At 42.2% G+C, this 22,976-nt stretch overlaps 1 protein-coding gene across 1 annotated transcript in view; it reads right to left on the reverse strand.

The window, feature by feature from the left end:
• spaca6 (sperm acrosome associated 6) overlaps window positions 1-8,543 on the reverse strand; it is a 58,952-nt gene extending 50,409 nt beyond the window's left edge. Inside the window, exon 1 of the mRNA XM_051721017.1 lies at window positions 8,435-8,543. The gene's annotated coding sequence lies outside the window, so the exon portion shown is untranslated. The remainder of the gene's footprint in view (window positions 1-8,434) is intronic.
• Between the last annotated feature and the right edge of the window lie 14,433 nt (window positions 8,544-22,976).

A 22,976-nucleotide genomic window follows, 5' to 3' on the forward strand; every position in this document is an offset into this window, starting at 1 on the left:
TGGCTCGAGATATATAGCAGAGAGACTCTTTTTCTACCATTCCCTCAGTGAAATCTGCTGGTGGTGAAATATTTACCTCAGCCATTGATATTAATAATGCCTTTAAAGTGTTCTGTATTGATCTTTATAGTTCCACGTCTTCATCTACTGATGAAGATATTAGAAACTTTGTGGAACCATTAGATCTTCCTAAACTGACGATTGAGCAAAAAAACTCTCTTGATTCTGAGATAACCTTGGAGGAGCTTGATGAGGTAATTAAGTCCCTACCTACTAGCAAGGCTCAGATGGTTTTGCCGCAGAATTTTTTAGATCCTATGCTACAGAACTGGCTCCACTTTTGTTAGAAGTTTATACTGAATCATTAAAGAATGGAAAGCTTCCTCCAACCATGACACAAGTCCGGATCAGTCTGATTCTTAAAAAGGACAAAGATCCAAGCTAGTGTAAAAGTTACTGTCCAATTTCCCTGATCCAACTAGATGTAAAAATATTGTCAAAAATTTTATTAAAGTAAAGTTATGACATCTCTTATACATATAGATCAGGTGGGGTTTATTTGAGGCCGCAGCTCTTCTGATAACATCAGGCGTCTCATCAATATCATGTGGTCAGTAGAGAATGATCAATCTCCAATCGCTGCCATCTCACTTGATGCCGAAAAGGCGTTTGATATGGTAGAATGGGATTATCTTTTTAAGAGTTTGGAAATGTATTGGTTCAGGAGTACATTTATTGGTTGGATTAAGTTACTTTATAGACACCCTGTAGCAGCGGTACAAACAAATGGATTAATCTCATATTATTTTACTTTGAAAAGGGGCACTCGGCAGGGTTGCCCTCTTTCCCCATTATTGTTCTGTCTTGCCCTGGAACCATTAGCAGCAGCGATAAGAAAAGAGGATGATTTTCCAGGCGTGGTGGCGGGAGGTATGCCGCATAAGCTTCTGCTTTACGCAGATTATATTTTATTATTTGTCTCTGAACCTACTAGATGTTTGCCTTGCCTCCACAGAATTATTAATTCCTTTTTCAAGTTCTCAGGATACAAAGTCAATTGGGCTAAATCTTTGGCTTTGACAGCGTACTGCCCAGTAACGGCTTTTCAGCCGGGCGCCTTCCAGTGGCCCAAACAGGGCATTAAGTATTTGGGGATTTTATTCCCAGCAAATTTGTCTGATTTAGTTAGAGTTAATTTTGTCCCTTTAATAAAAAGGTTTTCGAACGATGTCAGCAGGTGGGCTTCATTACATTTATCGATGATTGGGAAAGTTAATGTTATTAAAATGAATTGTGTTCCAAAATTTAACTACCTGCTACAATCTCTCCCTGTAGATGTCCCCCTCTCTTATTTCAAGGAATTTGATAGCATAGCGAAGTCCTTCATTTGGAATGGTAAACGTCCCAGATTGCATTTTAATAAGTTACATAGGCCGATAGACAAAGGTGGGCTAGGCCTACCCAAGATTTTGTTTTATTACTATGCGTTCAGTCTCAGACATTTGGCTCATTGGTCACTTCCACCTGAGAGAGCCCCTCCCTGGTTAGTTATTGAACAGGCAGTTCTTGCCCCTATTTCGCCATTACAAAGCATCTCTATCAAACTAATCGGAAAAGTTAAGTTACACCCCGTTATTTCACATTTACACTCGGTATGGACTATTGTTTAAATTGGACACGTATTTAAATGCTGCCTTGAGCATATGGCAGAACCCAAGACTATGTATTGGCAAGTCTCCTTTCTGCTGGCCGGAATGGATTGTGAGGGGGGTTGCTACACTTGGTGACCTATATGAAGGTGGTGTGTTGAGATCATTTGAAAACTCACCAGACCTCAGTTTTATAGGTATTTACAACTGCGCCACCTGCTTTGCACTATTTTTGGGAGTAGCACACATCCCCCTAAGGAGGCAGATGCTTTGGGAGAGGTGATTGTGACTTTTGGAAAAGGTCATGAGGCATCAGTGTACTACTTCCTGTTAATTCAGAGTATGGGGGACGGAGCCTTAACTTCTCTCAAGAGAGTATGGGAGAAAGATTTCAACTTGGCATTGGAGGAAGGAGTGTGGGCTAAGATTCTTTAAAATGTTAAGTCTGCATCTAGTGATGCAAGGGTGCGTCTTATACAATTCAAAATTTTGCACAGATTTTATTGGACCCCCTCTAGACTGTATAGGCTCGGTCTTAAAGACACACCCACCTGCTGGAGATGCCAATTGGAGGATGGAGACATGGCCCATGTTTTTTGGTGGTGTGTCGAGATCCAAAAATTCTGGTTGAAGGTTCAGAATTTTGTGTGCGACGTGGTGGGCACTCAGGTTTCATTTTGCCCCAGACTTTGTGTTCTGGGCGATGGGGCGGTCATCGATGTGGGGGATGGCCATATAGGGAACTGGGTTCTGACATGTGTGATGATCGCCAGGCAGGTTATTTTGAGGGGTTGGAGGTCAGCTGGTGCGCCCCCATATCCGGAGTGGTACACGGAGGTGGGGAGGATGGCAGCTTATGAGGAGGTGTCATCTGGAAGACGGGGTGGCTTGGATAAGTTTGTTCGGAAATGGGGCAGGTATTTGGAGTTTTTGGAGGGCTCTCGGGTGGGGTGTGGAGAGAGTAGTGTATTATAGTTTGTATGATTATTATGTGTGTGTATGTATGTATGTGTGTATATATATATGTATATGTATTTATGTTTGTATATGTATGTATGTATGTATGTATATTGACCACAATGTATATTGTTTTTGTTTTTTTTGTGGGGGGGGAGTGGGGGGGAGGAGGGTTGTGGGGTTTAAATGTTGATTATATATATATGTATGTTTACAATTCATTGTAAAAAAAAATTAATAAATAAATAAAAAAATATGTTGGCACAATTATATTTTTGTCTACAAAAATAATTTCAAACATTTAAGCATACGCCTTCAGATCAAAAGGTTTTTAAGATCATGAGAAACATTTCAGGCAAGTGACCCCAAACTTTTGAACGGTAGTGTATATAATATCAAATGGGTAGCACAGTCCTAATGGAACCTTAATCCACCATAAAAGCTAAATTAAATTACATTTAATCTAAACCATAAAAATCATACACAGTACCAATGTTTAACAAAAACAACAAAAAATCCTGAGTGCCTTAGGCATTAAACTAGCAAATACACTTCCTCATAACATACCAAAGAATGATCAAATGAATGTTACACATGGAACAAAAATTAATCACAGAAATCATATCAGCTTTTAACACATTATGTTCTAGGGCAAATTTCAGCAGTAATCCCTTTCTGCCTCTTTGCAAAACCTTTGCTACATTTCAAGGTGGCAAATAAAGTGGTTAAATGGGTTGCTATGGGAACACATTCCCTGGCAATCCTGAGCAGTCTGGCAATGTGCCAAGCGATTGCTAGGGCAGAGTTGTCAACCATGTTAGAGGGGTTAGTGCGTATGCCAGGCATGTTGGTGGGACTGAGCTCTGCTGAATAAGAAACAGAGATTCTCACATTGCTTTGGTCAGCTTCAAAATATGAAGGTCAGCAGTAATTAAAAGCATACATAGCAGACATACCACCCTGCAGCTCTTGCCTGGTTGCCCACTAAAGCTAAGCAGGATTGAGCCTGGCCAGTATCTGGATGGGAGACCTCCTGGGGAAAGGTAAGGTTGCTGCTGGAAGACGTATTAGGGAGGCCAGCAGGGGGTGCTCACCCTGTGGTCTGTGTGGGTCCTAATTCCCCAGTATAGTGACAGGACAGTATAATGTAAAAAGGCACCGTCCTTCGGATGAGACATTAAACTGGGGTCCTGACTCTCTGTGGTCATTAAAAATCCCAGGGCAATTCTCATAAAGAGTAGGGGTGTACCCTGGTGTCCTGGCCAAATTCCCCCATTAGCCCTTATCCATCATGGCCTCCTAATAAGCCCCATGACTGAATTGGCTACATCACTCTACTCTCTATCAATAGCTGGTGTGTGGTGTGTGTACTGGGGCACTGTGGCTGCTGTCACATCATCCAGGTGGATGCTGCACACTGGTGGTGGTTGAGGAGATTCCCCCTATACTATGTAAAGCGCTTTGAGTGCCTAGAAAAGCGCTATATAAATGTAAGGAATTATTAATTATTATTATACAATGAAATTCCAAGGATATTCAGGAAGAGCCACAATCAGAAATATTCAGAGAGCAACTTAATGTCCAATTAGGTGCTGCTTTTTCAATTAATGCAGCCCTTTTGAAAGTGAAGATTGAGAAAAGAGTGAGAAACAATTTAGGAATGTGAGGCAGTTCAAAGACATTTTCTATAATCAATGCTGACTCACCAGCAGACTTGCAAACCAGCATGTATTGTAAATTAATGATATTAGGGACATTGTTAAGTATAAGGAGAGGATAATTACCACAAATCTAAGGTTTTTAAATAGGGGTCCAATGAAAACCGTGGGTCCGTTTAAATTATCAATAATATTCTGTTTTTCAAAATGTATTTCTTTAAATGTGGTTGATTTGTTCTAAAACTTTTTCTATTATTATTGAAAGAAACAACATCTCATCTTTGTTTGATTCAGTTGCTTCTACATAGCGTAAAACCATCATTATACAATTTTAAATCTCTAGGTGTCTGAAAATACAGTGGTGCGATGAACCCAGGGTATGGCAAAACATTTAAGGTCTGCTTGCTATTTGAGAAGCATAATGTAGTAATGTTTGTTAATATTATTAATAGGGCTGTAAATGGATTAAAACATTTTAATAAAATTAATTACATGACATTCTGTGATGCAGATTAATTAGTCAAATTAATCGCATAGGCCTATATCAATACTTGCTGAGAATGGCCCCAAAATTTATATAATTTAATATAAATAAGACATAAAAATTCAAATAATTATAAAAAATATATAATTAATATATTCAGACAATCAGACTGAAAAAGGACTATCTTGCAGTATTGTGGCAGAAGAGTAAAGCATTGATTAGACCAATGGTTCTCAACCTTTTTTGGATGAACGCCCCGCTATTTCATAACATGACCTCATGCCGTCCCCTTCCACCCCCATACCAAATTAAGTGACATAATCTGAAAACTGAAACTTTGTGTCATCAAAGAAAAATAAAAAAATATTTTTGTTATTTGCTTAATTTGTTTGATGCAACTTACAGTTTAATAATTGTACAGTTTTGTTAATTAATTCAGCAGTCTTTCGCATTATTAATGTGAGACCAAACCTTGCAATTCCTGAATTCTAGCAGATGAGGGCTATATCTGAGGCCTATAAAATTAAAATGCGAAGACAGAAACTAATGATAAAAGTGATATTATTATTATTATATTTCAAAAATAAGTGAAATGACCAATAATATTGCATATTTTGTCCAACTGAAATGCTCATTCTACAGCACGGCATTGATTTAGAGTTGGATGCACATGTAAATGTTCTGGCATTAACAACAGTGAGGTTATCTATAACAAGTAAAAAGTAAGCACCAAATTTATGTGGCTTAATAATTTGTGACTCCTTTCATCAGGTTCTTCATACTTTCATCAGTTTCATTCAAATCTCTTGGAATTTCTGAAGGCAAACAAAACCAGTCAAATTTACTTACACTCAAAAAACATTTTAGCCTATTTTTATTTTATTCTTTTTTTTTTTAGGATTTACGCATTTCTATCTCATCTTAAAACATTTTTTGAATATATTTTGCATTTGCCCTTATGAAAATTTAGCATAATTTTTTTTTATATATAGTTTTAACTGTGTTCTTTGTAACAAGACCATAGTAAGCACATGGAATATGGATTTTCACTACCATGGTTATGTCACGGTCCTGTCTTTGTGTGAGTGAGTGGTTTTAGTTGAATTCCCTTCCGTGCGCTTTTCGGTCTGTCTTGTTTCATGTCGGGAGCACGGTGTCTGGATCCTGACTTCCTGTGTGGTTCGGTTTCGGTCTGTGTTGGGACCGGACACTTGTGCTCCATATCTGTCTGTTATTGACATGGGAGCATCATGCTTGTGTCATCTTGGCAGCATGCACTCGCGTCAACAGTTTGTCTGTCTCGCGTACATGGGTGCGCCTCATTGTGTTGCGCGCCCGGGACACAAGCTGTCTTCATATTGTGCTGAGGTTCGGTCATTTCGGTCTAAGGTGTCGGGTGCGTGTGTGGCCGAACTCTCGCACAGGTGCCCTGTCTTGTTTTTGTCGCCTGTTGCGTGCATCGTGTGGCGTTTACCTCGCTCAGACATCACTTTGTTTGGCATTACTACAAATTCTCTCACCTTGTTTGTCGGTTGGCATGGCCGTATATTGCCTCATTGTCTTGGCGATGTACACTCATGCTATTCAGGTGTTTTGTTGTCCTGTGAGAGCACGTGGCTTTGTTTTGTTTCTGTATCTCCGCATGTCTCTCTGTCTTATGTCATACCCCACCTCCTTGTTTGCTTATTATTAGTTCATTTGCCTCACCTGTCCCCTGTTAACCCGTTTGAGTTCTCTCCCTACTTTAGTCTCCTCGTGTTTGCTGTCCAGTGCCAGTTCGTCTTGTGTGTATTCCAGTCGATCCTGTTCATTGGTCTTGTTAATCGGTCTTGTTTCCAGTCTTCCCTGTCGGTCCTGTTTCCCCCACCTGGTTCCTGTTTCGGTCTGGTCGGTCCTATTTCCCTCTGCCCCAGCCTGGATTATATTATTCCCCTACGGGGTAGTTTATGTCTGTTTTGTCCCCCTTGTGGAAGTTTTGGTTTGTTTTCCCCCTTTTGGTTATATTAATAAATCCTTTGTTTTTTAAAACTCTGCATTTGGGTCCTGGGGAGGGTTTGGTCTGACAGGACCGTGGCATCATCATCCCATGTCTGTCTTGTGTTATATATTAATTATTTGTATTTTTTTAACTCTTCATTTGGGTCCTGCCTCTGCATTCTCTGACAGGTTAGATGTAACTTGATTTCTATAAAACAAACTAAAGCATTTTTTTGTAATTTTAAACCATAGGCCTAAACACATTTAAAAAACATTTATAAGTTGTAACAAATATTAATGAAATTCCCTCACTCCCCTATGCTGCCTATTACAAATTTAATAGAGCTGAAGTAGTGATATGATAATATTTATTATGAATCTATATCTGCCTAAAGTACAGTTAGTTACTAAAGTAAATTCAAGGGTGGAGATGTAGAATTCTGTGCCGAATTCAAATAGTTCCACGCCTCGTGCCTTGCTTCACTGGTTCTCGCAGTGCTGCGTGATTAAGAGCTCGAACCGGTCTGCGAGTAAAAACGCACCTGCTCTGTCAATTGAGCCGTATCCAACTACAGAGCCATACAGGTGCATTAGCCGAGGTTGTGACTCCGCCTGTCTATTTGACGCTGCAAAACCAAATACTTCAGATGTGTCGCAAGACTTCAGTTCAGAATCAGATGAACCGTGGTACAAATGCATACCAACCTATTTATTATGCAAAGTTACGATAAGGATAATCTGGTAATTTTTAAATTAGGGGTGTCCCTGAGTTGGCTGAGAGTCTCAATGGGGGTCCCTGGGTAGGAAAAGGTTGACAACCCCAGCTATAACTTAGGAAAGGCATACAGCCTTCATTTACACACACACACACACACACACACACACACACACACAAAAAACTATTTGATGCAGCTACAAAATAAAGAGATGTAGAGCAGTTTCTAAGAGCTTAAAGTTTTAAATCAAAGGTGGGTTTCAGCTCAGGTGTGCTACATGGCTGGGTCAAAGGGAGGGCTAGTGGGAGCATTGCCCCCCTAGATTTGTCTCGAGGCCCCCAAAAACTTCTGATACCCCCACCCTGATTGACAGTGAAACAATCAATGGGCACGATGCCCCCAGAATGATGGCAAAACGATCAACGTAGCCCTCCCTAAACATACAAGTGTCCCACTAAAGACTGCATCCTAGTACCAACACTCATGTATAAACATTGCATACGCAAAATTCTCATTCTCATGATGGGATTTAGAAAATATAAAGTTGACGTAGAAATGTGCGCACTGCCACGCAAGCTCTACCCCTTGTGTACACACTTTTCCTTCTGTGTGTAAATTGGCGACTTCAGCTGGACAAGTAATGAACTGAACAGACTGATCATAAACTCTGCTTTTCATTTAATACACCACATTTAAAAAAAAAAAGTTTGTAGTTAAGCACTTGAATCAGAAGAATCATCATCCTGCCAATATTAGTCTATATTAATTTTATGTAACTAATTGAAAAGGTATTCAAATATAAGCTGTAAAAGGAAATATTGGCAATTGATGCCAATGCTAAACCGTTAAGCTTTGCTCTTCCTGACAAGTTTGATAGTTCTGCTGAGAAATGCCGGGTTTTTTTTAACGACAGTGTAAAGTCTATTTCTCTAACCAACCTGAATTATTTTATCAAGACGCCAAGAAATGTACTTTTATGATGTCTCTGCTTACCGGTAAAGCACTCGATTGGGCCGTTTGGGACAAAGATCCTCAAATCCAGACCTCGTTTGACTACTTCATTCAACAGATCCACGAAGTCTTCGAGTATCCAGCGGGTGGTCAAGATATCTCTGTTCAGCTGCTTCATTTACGCCAGGGCTATCGATCTGCAGCAGACTACGCAATTCTGTTCAGGACGCTAGTGGCTCAAAGTGGGTGGAACGATGTCTCTCTGAAAACAGTTTTCCGTGAGGGGCTTCACCAAGAGCTCAAGGCAGAACTGACATGCAAGGGTGAGGGTTCTACTCTGTCAGAATTCATTACCATGGCTATCAAAATGGATAACCTGCTTCGTAATGCTCCACGGCCCCATTTCCACTCCGCTTCTCAGTCTACAGTCTCAATACAGGCACAGGCATCCACTGAATCACCCGAACCTATGCAAGTTGTTTACGCCCGTGTTTCTATGGAGGAATGCCAACGTCGACGTAATGAAAAACTTTGCTATTACTGTGGTGAACCAGGTCATCTCAATGCTGCATGCCCACACAAGAAATCAAGTTCCCATGAATCAAAGCTGAAAGTGAGTACCACGAACTTTGTATCACCTATCCTTCACAGTTTTTGTTGCCTGTAGAGATCTCCATTGGTGATCATATAATTTTTTTTAGTGGATTCTGGGGTTGCTGTGAATCTCAAATCAAGAGATTGTACAAGAACTCAATATACCCACTATTCAGTGCATTCCAACAATTAATATCACCACAGTTGACAATGCTCCCATTGGTACTGGTATAACCCAACAGACCGTTCCCATAACCATCAAGATTGGACTATTTAATGTGGAGAACATTTCACTATATGTCAAACTCACCCAATCAAATCAAAATCAAATCAAATCAAATCAAATCAAATCACTTTATTGTCACACAGCCATATACACAAGTGCAATGGTGTGTGAAATTCTTGGGTGCAGTTCCGATCAACATAGCAGTCGTGACAGTGATGAGACATATACCAATCTACAATAAACATCAAATTAACACAACGCAATTTAAACATCTGTTATACATAATTAAACTCGACTTAAAACATCAAATTAACACAACACAATTTAAACATCTGTTATACATAATTACACAACTTAAAACGTCAAATTAACACAACACAATTTAAACATCTGTTATACACAATTACACTCAACAATATACAATAATAACATACATTGCACAGTATACAATATGCTGTTTTTGTTTTTTGTTTTTTTGTTTTTTTTTTACTATATAGATACTATATAGATACACATTATTCAATAAAAATTAAAATATATATGAAAAAAGTATATATATAGAATGTACAGTATTGTACTGTATTGACATTCAGGCTGTCGGTTGATAGTCAGTTGTTAAGAGAGACATAATATAATGACAGTAATATAATTTATGACAGTCCGGTGTGAGATAAGATTAATAAAGTGCAGGGATGATGTATTTTGATCGTGGGAGATCAAGAGTTCAGAAGTCTGATTGCTTGGGGGAAGAAGCTATCATGGAGACGGCTGGTGCGGGTCCTGATGCTGCGATACCGCCTACCTGATGGTAGCAGTGAGAACAGCCCATGGCTCGGGTGGCTGGAGTCTCTGATGATCCTCCGAGCTTTTTTCACACACCGCCTTGTATATATTTCCTGGAGGGAGGGAAGCTCACCTCCGATGATGTGTTTGGCAGTTCGCACCACCCTTTGCAGTGCTTTGCGGTTGTGGGCAGTGCTATTGCCGTACCAGGCGGAGATACAGCCAGTCAGGATGCTCTCCACAGTGCAGGTGTAGAACCGTGTGAGGATGTGGCGGTTCATTCCAAACTTCCTCAGCCGTCTCAGGAAGAAAAGGCGCTGATGAGCCTTCTTCACAACGACTTCAGTGTGGACGGACCATGTGAGTTCCTCAGTGATGTGGACACCCAGGAACTTGAAGCTGCTGACTCTCTCCACTGGTGCTCCATTGATGGTGATTGGACTGTGTTCTCTGTCTTTTCTCCTGAAGTCCACCACAAGCTCCTTTGTCTTACTGACGTTGAGGGAGAGGTTGTGCTCCTGACACCAGTGTGTCAGAGTGTGCACCTCCTCTCTGTAGGCTGTTTCATCATTGTCAGTGATCAGACCTACCACCGTCGTGTCATCAGCAAACTTAATGATGGCATTGGAGTTATGTGTTGCCACACAGTCATGTGTGTACAGGGAATACAGTAGTGGGCTGAGAACACAGCCCTGCGGGGCTCCAGTGTTGAGGGTCAGTGATGAGGAGATGTTGCTGCCTATTCTAACCACCTGGCGTCTGCTTGACAGGAAGTCCAGGATCCAGCTGCACAGCGAGCTGTTTAAGCCCAGAGCCCGGAGTTTCTCATCTAGCTTGGAGGGCACTATGGTGTTGAATGCTGAGCTGTAGTCTACAAACAGCATTCTCACATAAGTGTTCTTTTTTTCCAGGTGGGAGAGAGCAGTGTGTATTGTAGATGCAATGGCATCATCAGTGGAGCGGTTGTTGCGGTAAGCAAACTGCAGCGGGTCAAGATTGAGTGGTAATACAGAGCAGATGTAATCTCTGATTAGTCTCTCAAAGCATTTGCTGATGATGGGGGTCAGAGCAACAGGACGCCAGTCATTTAAACAAGTTATTTTCGATTGTTTTGGGACAGGCACAATGGTGGATGTTTTAAAGCATGTGGGGACTACAGACAAAGAGAGGGAAAGGTTGAAAATGTCCGTAAAAACACCAGCCAGCTGGTTCGCGCACGCTCTGATGACGCGGCCCGGAATGCCGTCTGGACCCGCGGCTTTGCGGATATTCACCCGTCGGAAGGATCGGGTTACATCCGCTACAGAGACGGAGAGTGAACTAACCTCTGTAGCTTCGGCCGTGAGAGCTCTCTCCGCGAGGGCGGTGTTATTTCCCTCGAAACGAGCATAAAAAGTATTTAGCTCATCCGGTAGAGAGGCAGCGGTGTTCATGGCGGAGTTTTTATTCCCTTTAAAGTCCGTGATGATGTTAATTCCCTGCCACATGCTTCTAGAGTTGGTGGTGTTAAACTGTCCTTCAATCTTACTCCTGTACTGGCGTTTTGCTGTTTTGATAGTTTTTCGGAGGGCATAACTGGCTTGTTTATGCTCCTCCGCGTTCCCGGAATTAAAAGCGGAGGTCCGCACATTAAGTGCTGCGCGAACATCGCTGTTGATCCACGGCTTCTGATTCGGATAGATTCGCACAGTTCTGGTCGGAATCACTTCCTCTACACACGTTCTGATGAAGCACATTACGCTATCAGCGTAAAGCTCGATGTCGTCATCAGAGGCGGACCGGAACATCTCCCAGTCCGTGCGATCAAAACAGTCTTGTAGCGTAGAGTCTGATTGGTCCGACCAGCACTGGATCGTTCTGAGGGTGGGTGCTTCCTGTTTCAGTTTCTGCCTGTAAGCGGGCAGAAGCAGAATGGAAGAGTGGTCCGATTTGCCAAATGGTGGGCGGGGGAGGGATTTGTAGCCATCCCGGAACGGAGAGTAGCAATGGTCCAAAACCCGGTCCCCTCGTGTGTTGAAACTAATGTGCTGGTGATATTTTGGTGCGACTGATTTTAAACTGGCTTTATTAAAGTCCCCGGTCACAATGAACGCGGCCTCAGGGTGCGCGGTTTCCTGCTCACTTATTCTCCCATACAGTTCCTTGAGTGCCCGGTCTGTGTCGGCTTGTGGGGGGATGTACACAGCTGTGATAATGACCGCTGTGAATTCCCTCGGTAGCCAGAATGGTCGACACAGAAGCATAAGAAATTCCAGATCAGGAGAACAGAAAGACTTGATAGAATGTATGTTCCTCTGATCACACCAGGATTTGTTGATCATAAAACATACACCACCTCCTCTAGTTTTACCTGAGAGGTCTTTCGCTCTGTCCGCTCGGAGCATGGAGAACCCCGCGGGTTCAATGGCTGAGTCTGGAATCTCCGCAGACATCCAAGTTTCCGTAAGGCAGATAACGCAGCAGTCCCTCGTCTCTCGTTGGAAAGAGATCCGCGCTTTCAGCTCGCAGAGCTTGTTATCCAGAGACTGAACATTTGCCAGTAGAATAGTGGGTAGCGGGGGTCGATTTGCGCGGCGTCTTACTCTGATGAGAACGCCGGCTCTGTTTCCCCTTTTCCTCCTGCGTTTCCGCGGCCGTGCTGCCCAGACAAAGGGCTCCGCTTGCGTGTTTGTAAACAGCGGGTCGGCATTGAGGAATGTGAAGTCCTCTTGTGAAGTCAATCATGCTCTTATCATGCTCTTAATCATGCTCTTATCCTGAGTCATCCTTGGCTTGCCATCCACAACCCTTCTATATCCTGGAACCAGAGTGAGCTCAAGCAATGGTCAAGTTTCTGTCATGAACATTGTCTCCATGTTGCTGTCTCCACGTCTTGTCTTACCACCAGCATTGAAAGCCCTGAATTTCAAACAGTAACCATGATTCCCAAGGAGTATGCAGAATTCAATGAAGTTTTTAGTAATGTCAAAGCTACTCAACTTCCTCCTCACTGTCCATAGGACTGCGCCATTGAACTTCTGTCTAATACAGCTCCACCGAGAAGCAAGGCTTATCCATGGTCATGCCCTGAGACCCTAGCTATGGAAATTTACATAGAGGAAGCTCTTGCCTCCAGTTGCATCCATCCCTCCACCTCTCCAGCAGCTGCAGGTTTTTTTAACACCTGAACTCTGTCACCTTGAAATACCATTACCCACTGCCACTTATCCTCTCTCCGTGAGGCTAAGATTTATACTACGCTCGATCTAAGAAGTGCTTATAACCTCATCAGAATCAGAGAAGGAGATGAGTGGAAAACTGCATTCATCACCACCAGGGGGCACTATGAATATCTGGTCATGCCATATGGACTTGTTAACACCCCCTCTGTTTTCCAGTCTTTTGTCAATGAGATTTTCTGAGACCTACTGAATCAGTGTGTGGTGGCCTACATTGACGTCATCCTCATCTACTGTCAAAACAAGGAACAACATATCCAGCATGTCAGGACAGTCCTATCACGTCTCCAGGAACACCAGCGATTTGTCAAGGCAGAAAAATGTGAGTTTCATATCTCCCATACCACGTTCCTAGGTTACAATATCAGCCACCAAGGTGTAGAAATGGATGTCTCTAAAATCACAGTAGTTACCGAATGGCCTCAACCTTCCACAGTCAAAGAACTACAGTGGTTTCTGGGCTTTGCCAATTTCTACTGCCGCTTCATCAGAAACTACAATATCACTGTAGCACCACTCACGTTATTGCTCAAGGGAAAACCCAACAAGTTGCCATGGAACGACGCCGCATTCCAAGCCTTCGTCTCCCTCAAGTCAAGCTTCACGACCGCTCCTATACTGAAATACCCCAACCCCAATCTTCCTTTCGTCATTGAAGTAGACGCCTCTGATTGTGGGATTGGAGCGGTCCTATCACAATGTCACGGAACCCCAGGCAAGCTTTACCCTTGTGCATTTTTCTCCAGAAAGTTAAATTCTGCTGAACGAAACTATGATGTGGGGAACAAGAAATTACTTTCCATGAAGGCAGCACTCGAAGAGTGGCATCACTGGTTAGAGGGGGCAGTCCACCTGTTCCAAGTTATCACTGATCACAAGAACCTTGAATACATCAAGGCAGCCAAGAGACTGAATCCACATCAAGCCCGATGGTCATTGTTCTTCACCAGGTTCAATTTTACCATCACTTACCGCCCTGGCGGCAAGAATAGCAAAGCAGTTGCACTTTCACGCAGGCATGATCCACCCCACATCAACCTCATCCTGGATCAATCCTACCACCATCTGTCATCATTGCACCGATTAGATGGGATATCATGGAAGAAATACAACGAGCACAACAGCATGAACCGTCACCACCTGACTGCCCTCTAACCAAGCACTTTGTACCACAGGCTCTACGTCTAAGAACTATCCAATGGGTCCACACTTCATTGAGCACAGGACACCCTGGTATCCAAAGAACAATCACTCTGGTATATAATTCCTTCTGGTGGCCATCTGTAATTCGTGATGTTACTAACTATGTGAAGTCTTGTCAAGTGTGTGCACAATCTAAGACCCCCAGGGAACTGCCTACGGGATTACTCCAACCAATGCCAATACCCCAAAGACCATGGTCTCACCTGTCCATCGATTTCATCACCAACATGCCAAACTCCAACGGATACATCACCATACTGGTAATTATCGACCGATTTTCAAAATCATGTAGATGTGTCCCTCTCAAGGGTTTACCCACGGCTATGGAAACTGCTAATGCTATATTCCACTAAGTATTCAGAGTCTATGGATTACCAGAAGACATAGTATCCAATCGAGGTTCACAGTTCACGTCCCGAGTTTGGCAGGCACTCTGTAAGCAACTGGACATCAATGTGAGTCTCACCTCAGGCTATCACCCCCAAGCCAATGGACAGGTGGAACGTTTAAACCAGGAGATTGGCAGATATCTTCAGAGCTACTGTAGCCGTGACCAGGGGAAGTGGAGCGACTTCTAGCCCTGGGCCGAATACGCACAGAAGTCCCTCACTCATACCTCTATGGGGCTAACCCCCTTCCAATGCATGCAGTGCTACCAACCCCCGATCTTCCCTTGATCAGGAGAACCATCTACAGTGCCAGCAGTGGGCAATTGGATTAGGCGGCAACGCTTTCAGGCTGACCGGCGGAGGCGCCCTCACCCCAACTATCAGCTTGGACAGAGGGTCTGGTTATCCACAAGGGATCTCAAGCTGCGGCTACCCTGCAGGAAGCTCAGTCCAAGGTATGTGGGTCCATTCAGAATTATCCGTCAAATAAACCCAGTTACTTCCTGCTAACTACTGCATCTCTTTCATTCCATGTGTCCTTGCTAAAACTGGTCCACCCGGCGTCTGGCCTTGGAATCACGAATCCCGAGCCTCCGCCTCCATTGGAGGTTGATGGAGCACCAGCGTATATGGTCAGAGATCATGGACTCAAGGCAACGAGGGAGCCAAATGCAATACTTGGTGGACTGGGAAGGCTACGGACCGGAGGAGAGATCGTGGGACCCACCAAGGACATACTGGACCCGTCCTTGATCCAAGAGTTCCACCAAGCCCATCCTAATCGTCCAGCACCACGACCAAGGGGATGTCCTGGCAGAAGAACACCAGGAGTTTTTTGTGGGGGGGGGGGTTCTGTAACATCTGAGGTTGTTACCCATCCTACCAACCACCAGAGGGAGCCCTCTCTTCACCCATTTCTTCATTGCTCATTTCCTGTTTACCACATGTGTATATATAGCCATGCAGTTCCATTGTTCATTGCGAAGTATTGCCAGTTTACCCTGCCTTACCGAGCGTTTTACCATTATTTCTTGATTCATGTTATGGCCATTGACTGTTTTTCTGGATTTACTGCTTCTTGGATTACCCTTTGTTTTGTTTGCCTGGTTGGACTGTCTATTTGGTTTATTGGATTTATCTGCCTGCTATTTTGGATTGTTTTCTTGTGTCTCTTAATAAACTTCCTGCACATGGATCCTAACACCGTCTCCATGGCCAGTTCGTTACAGTTGCCTGCTCCATTTCATCCTGAACCTTATCGCAATGAAAACCCCTTTTGTAGTCTTATAAAAATATTATGAAAACAACCTTTGCCGTTCAGCTGTTTTTAGAATAGAAAAGTTCAGTCGAATATAAAACAAAAGGTTTATATTGCTTACAGTGATAATTCACCCAAAAATGAATATTCGGTTGTCATTTACTCACCCTTATTTTGTTCCAAACCTGTATGGCCTTCTTTCTTCCATGGAAGACTAAAAGAGATTATGAGGTTAGGCAGAATGTTTGTTCACTTTCATTGCATCTTTTTCTATACAATAAAAATGAATGGTGACTGAGGTAAACGTTCTGCCTGACATTCTCCTTTTGTGTTCCACCGAAAAAAGTCATACATGTTAAGAGCAACATAAGGGTGAGTAAACGATGACTGAATTTTCATTTTTGTGTGAAGTATACCTTTAAAAGATGCAGTGAAACAACAAAGACACAAATGAACGGCATTGTGCACATATTTGAAAGTTTGAATAAATAATTTTTTGGTTGCTTTATGTCTGTTTGATAAAGTAGTTATTTTCTGCCTTGTGCTTGCAAGCATATGTTCTCATTTTTCTTTTTTTATCCAGACTCCCAGGGTTTCCCCCGATACATAATTTTACCCAGATAATTGTGACATCACGCCAAGAATGCACACAAGTGTTTAAATATAAACACACCCCAGCCCCAGATCTCTGGTATGTAATTCATATTTCATGTCTGTTTTGACAAGCTTCTGCTTGTGCAAAAAATTCACCCTTCTGCCTGACGTTAATCTGATCTACACACACCATATTAGACAGGTCACATACAGGTCACTGCTGATGGCAAAAATCAAACATGAAAGAAAGCTACAGCAATCAAAGTTAATTCAGTTTTGTCACTGATTATCTTCGTTTATGAAGCTATCAAGGAGAGAAGAAAAAATAACTTCTATGTTCCAGGCTAGTTTCATACTCTGAAGCATAACGTATCTAACACCATTAAACAGTGCAACATAAATTCCTATGAGCTGTTATTCTGTTCCACATATTTGTGTCCTAGGGTGAGAACAGAGCTCATGCTAATCTTATCAGTCTTGACAAGGACTCACAGCAAGTCACAACAATCCTCAGAGGAGAGGAGGAGGCATGCTGCAGTTCTGGCAAGAGAGGATTAATTTCAAAGGCTTGTCAGGCATTAGTTCACTTGAGTTAAGCGTAAATAGGACTTATGTTTATAGTCTTTTGACTCTACATGATAGTCAAAGTGGTCCTTCTATGCATATTTATATGATTACTTTAATAGGTTTGGTGACATATTTACAGGCAAATCTCAGTAATGGTAGCAGCACTCTGTAAAAAATAAAACACTGTGACAGGGTAAGAAGGTCTAATTGCTTTCGGATGAATAATTCTGAATTTTGTTGGATGGAATATTACTCTGTATAAAATCTACCAAACCCTGCAATTAAGACTTCACAAATTCATAACATTCTCAATTAGAGTCAGGTTTCAATTTCAATTTCTGGACATATTTAAAACGATGTAACATAAACAGTAAGCCACTACAGTCCACATGTTACAGTTATTTTTATCAAGGATTAGGGGTATTCTTTGCCACAATGCAAAGCATAGTGTCTAAAACCCCTCACCCATGGTAAAAATACGTATGTGGTAAAACATTAACCTATGGGCCAATTGGGCCGTTGCCCAGGGGCCTCTAAACCCAAAGTGCCCCGAGCTCTAAATCAATTATTTATTTATTTTAAGATACCTATTATAAATCCAAGTAATTGTCAGCCTTATGTGAAATACCATTTATTCGGCCGAATGAGTGCTGGACGACAGCAGCGCAAGCACAGACACTCGAGTGCACGCTCGGGGAATCTGCGTCTCACAGGTGCAGCGCATTTATTTGAAGGACTACAGAAAACAGTCTTTGATTCGCAAAACACTTTCAAACACAAAGATAAAGTGCAGTTTACCCTGGCTGTGTACAAAGCTGATGGTTTAAATTCAAACAAGCGACAGAATTCTTGCAACAGTATAGATGACTTTAAAATGTTTAAGCCCTGCATGCAGTTAAAGTTTAATGATAAAGGTGCCTTAATACCCTAAATATGTGCACGGTAACCTTTTGTAATATTTGGTTAACCATGGGGGTTCACGAACGGTTATTGTGTTATTTGTCAGGAGTCGGAAATAAAGAATGTTTATTGCCATGGATGCGTCAAACACAATCTCAGATTGCAGGGAATAGAGTGCACAGTGAGCTATGAGCCTAAACAGCACAACACATAGATCTTCAAAAGATAAAATCACATTAAAGTTGAACAAAAATAATCACTGTCACTGCTTGCAACATAAACTCAGCAAAAAAAGAAACATCCCTTTTTCAGGACACTGTATTTTAAAGATAATTTTGTAAAAATCCAAATAACTTTACAGATCTTTATTGTAAAGTGTTTAAACACTGTTTTCCATGCTTGTTCAATGAACCATAAACAATTAATGAACATGCACCTGTGGAATGGTCGTTAAGACACTAACAGCTTACAGACGGTAGGCAATTAAGGTCACAGTTATAAAAGCTTAGGACACTAAAGAGAACTTTCTACTGACTCTGAAAAACACCAAAAGAAAGATGCCCAGTGTCCCTGCTCATCTGTGTGATCATGCCTGAGGCATGCTGCATGGAGGCATGAGGACTGCAGATGTGGCCAGGGCAATAAATTGCAATGACCTTACTGTGAGACGCCTAAGACAGCGCTACAGGGAGACAGGAAGGACAGCTGATCGTCCTCGCAGTGGCAGACCACGTGTAACAACACCTGCACTGGATCGGTACATCTGAATATCACACCTGCGGGACAGGTACAGGATGGCAACAACAACTGCCCGAGTTACACCAGGAATGCACAATCCCTCCATCAGTGCTCAGACTGTCCGTAATAGGCTGAGAGAGGCTGGACTGAGGGCTTGTTGGTCTGTTGTAAGGCAGGTCCTTACCAGACATCACCGACAACAATGTCGCCTATGGGCACAACCCACCTTCGCTGGACCAGACAGGACTGGCAAAAAGTGCTCTTCACTGACGAGTCATGGTTTTGTCTCACCAGGGGTGATGGTCGGACTCGCATTTATCGTCAAAGGAATGAGCATTACACCGAGGCCTGTACTCTGGTGCGGGATCGATTTGGAGGTGGAGGGTCCGTCATGGTCTGGGGCGGTGTGTCACAGCATCATCGGACTGGGCTTGTAGACATTGCAGGCAAACTCAACGCTGTGCATTACAGGGAAGACATCCTCCTCCCTCATGTGGTACCCTTCCTGCAGGCTCATCCTGACATGACCCTCCAGCATGACAATGCCACCAGCAATAATGCTTGTTCTGTGCATGATTTCCTGCAAGACAGGAATGTCAGTGTTCTGCCATGGCCAGCGAAGAGCCCGGATCTCAATCCCATTGAGCACATCTGGGACCTGTTGGATCAGAGGGTGAGGGCTAGGGCCATTCCCCCAGAAATGTCCAGGAACTTGCCTTGGAGGAAGAGTGGGGTAACATCTCACAGCAAGAACTGGCAAATCTGGTGCAGTCCATGAGGAGGAGATGCACTGCAATACTTAATGCAGCTGGGGCCACACCAGATACTGACTGTTACTTTTGATTTGGACCCCTCTTTGTTCAGGGACACATTATTCCATTTCTGTTAGTCACATGTCTGTGAAACTTGTTCAGTTTATGTCTTAGCTGTTGAATCTTTTTATGTTCATACAAATATTTACACATGTTAAGTTTGCTGAAAATAAAAGCAGTTGAAAGTGAGAGGACATTTCTTTTTTTGCTGAGTTTAGTAGGCCTATTCTTAATAAATGGAAAATGCGTAATTCTGCCCGTGGGCAGGTTCACTTTCCATGAGGCAGCGGATTATGCTACGGATTATAGGACTTCTTCAGGATGCGTTGATTTTTAAATGATTCAGCATTTAACTTCTGTAATTATTGTCTGCACACCAGAGCAAAAGGGGGGAAATCACTCACCATTTATCAAGCGCTGAAACTTTGCCAGGTGAAAAACAATCTGGAATCATGCGTAACAATCACATTAAGTCCTCTTTGCAACCTGAACTTCATCAGAATGTCAATTTGTGTCACCAGTGCTGAAAAAGCTTGATGCAGCGCAACAAATGGTGAAACAGAATACAAGTGTCTCGAGATGCATTAATAAATACTGAAATTCTTTTTAAAGCTACACTATGTAAAGTCTTTTTGTTAAAAATAACAAAATGTTATTAATGAGAGTGTGCAACAAAAATCTATCTTCCAAACAATGTCTTTACCCAAATACAATTTGATAAACCTATAATAATGATTGATATTTTAGAGCTGTTGGGACGGATTTCGCAGGAAATGCATACATATGTCATTCGCCCGTGCGTGTCACATCATATCCGTACACAGAGAAAATAAGATCTGGCTACTGTAGCGCATGGTGTGGGATGGTAGAACTCTGTGTGGATGCTGGAGGAGCTGAACTCGCAGCGCCGGCTGAAGCCAGAGTTTGGGCAGGTCCAGTTGTTTTGTTTCTTTTCTTTCTTTCTATTTTCAAATGAATATGAAGTGTAGATTCATCTCCCATGCTATATATATAATGCACAGTGGGTGGTGGTAATACTCATAAGGAGTAAGCCACCAATAAAACCAACAAAAGAAGAAGAAGAAGCACGGCGTGGGAGTAGCGTGAAGCTGAAAGTTTGTCGTCACAACAAACGAGAAAAATTGACGATGGATTATTCAAAACGGCAAACCTCCAGAGAATCACTGGTTGTAAAATCAAAGAAACCCCGAACAAAGCAGATACTACAAGCAAAAAATTAGAAAGCAACAGAGTCCGTAATAAAACCCGAATCAACATCGGCTTGGCTTTTTTAGAGGTGGCGACAACTCAGAGATCTGAAAGGATTTAAAAGCGACCCAGGGATGGCTTTTTTCTTACTCAACGGGTAAGATATTTTATTGATATGGTTTATGTATAGTTGTGTACAATAATAATACTGTAATCGATGCAGAACATTTCACTTGCTAGCACAGGTGTGTATTTATCTTTATAATAGCAATAATTTTTATAAATAAATCCTTTAGTCCTAGGCTTGAAAAACCTAAATATCTTATGCAGTGTTGTTTCTAAAACAAGATAAATATTTTTTTTCCCCATACACATGAACAATAGTACAATAATTTCACTGCCATGGAGGCGAAGTTCATTGCGGTGGTTACAAGAGTGGGGAATGTTGAACCATAGCGGAATAACGTCTGTTTCGCCTGAATTCCTAAGGGCAAAGAAGGAAAGGATGTGGTGAAATTCCTAGATGGGCTCCTTCCGAATCTGCTCGACATAGCAGGCCATAAGCTGGAAATCGAGCGAGCTCACAGGGTTCCTGCTCGGCGAGCCGTGGAGGGAGGTAGGTCTCGATCAGTTCTGACCACATTTCTGAGATCATCCGATAAAGATCTTGTGTTACGTGAGGCGAGGAGTAAAGGAAGGCTTTCTTGGAAAAATCACAGCATTTTCTTGTTCCCAGACTTTGCGAATTTGACAACAGAGAAACGTGATCGATTCAAGGAATGCCAGAAACTTTTACATCAACGAAAGGTCACTTTTGATATTCCCAGCCAAATTGAGAATAGATGCTAAGGAGGGCCATAAAACATTCACATTCCCACAGCAAGCGATGTCCTTCATAAAGTCAATGGAGTGAGTAAGTCATTTTGTGGTACTCACTTTGCAGCTGAGTGGACCGGCTCACTGAACATTCACTTAACCCTGAGGAAACTGAGCGGTTTTGTGAAGTAACACATGCTGCATGCTCTTTGTGCTTGGTCCGCATATTGGCTGGAGTTTGTTTTATAGATTATCTTTTGCTGTGTAATTCTGTCTCACAAAATTTGTATAGAAACACCAGACTTGAGTAATCCGATGGCAAAGTTGTCACGGGGGCTCTCGTAGGCGTGCATAGACTGTTTGAGTTTGGAGGGATGTACGGCAGTTGGTGCTGTCGTGCACGGGGTTAATGCGCACGTTTTTCTTTTTTCTGTTTGTTTTGTTCTGGGGGAAGTTTGGGTTTTGATGGTCGCACCAATGTTGGAAAGTGGTCTTTATAATCTTGTTTTTGAAACACGATCTATTTTTTTTATGTCAAAATGTCAAATGTTAATATGAGTGGATTGTCTCTCTCCACGTGGAATGTGAATGGGTTGGGGTACCCCGTAAAAAGAAGGAAGGTTATTTCTCTTCTTAAGCGTAAGAAATATGATATAGTGTTTCCTTCAAGAAATGCACCTTTCTCCGCAGGAAGCTGAAAAATTTGGAAAGATATGGGGTGATTGCTGGCTCAAGTAAGAACAGGGGAGTCATTACGCTAATAAGTAAACATCTACAATTCAAATGTCTCAAACAGAGTAAAGATAAATTAGGAAGAGTCATTATTGTTTTAGCTGAAATTCAGGGACAAAGTCTTATTCTGGATAATATTTATGCACCTAACGTTGATGATCAGGGCTTTTTTATAGATCTTGAAGGGATGTTGCAAGCCGCTGGCACCCCTCATGATATAATATTGGGAGGAGACTTTAATCTTTTGATGGACTCAGTCCTTGATCATAGTGAAGCAAAAGTGTGCAAGCCCCCTAGAGCAACATTGACGCTTCACAGGATGTGTAAAAATCTTGGTCTTACAGATATTTGGAGACTTCTGAACCCATCTGGTAGGGACTATACATTTTTATCATCAGTCCATAAGATTTACTCTAGATTTTTTTTTTTTATATATCTAAGTCCCACATATCATCTGTTGTTGATTGCTCAATTGGAAATATTTCAGTCTCAGGTCATGCCCTGGTTTGTTTAGGGGTGTTGCCAAATACGAAGAAAAAGAAATC

The sequence above is a fragment of the Myxocyprinus asiaticus genome, chromosome 16 (genome assembly GCF_019703515.2).
Source record: "Myxocyprinus asiaticus isolate MX2 ecotype Aquarium Trade chromosome 16, UBuf_Myxa_2, whole genome shotgun sequence".
NCBI classification, from domain to species: Eukaryota; Metazoa; Chordata; class Actinopteri; order Cypriniformes; family Catostomidae; genus Myxocyprinus; species Myxocyprinus asiaticus.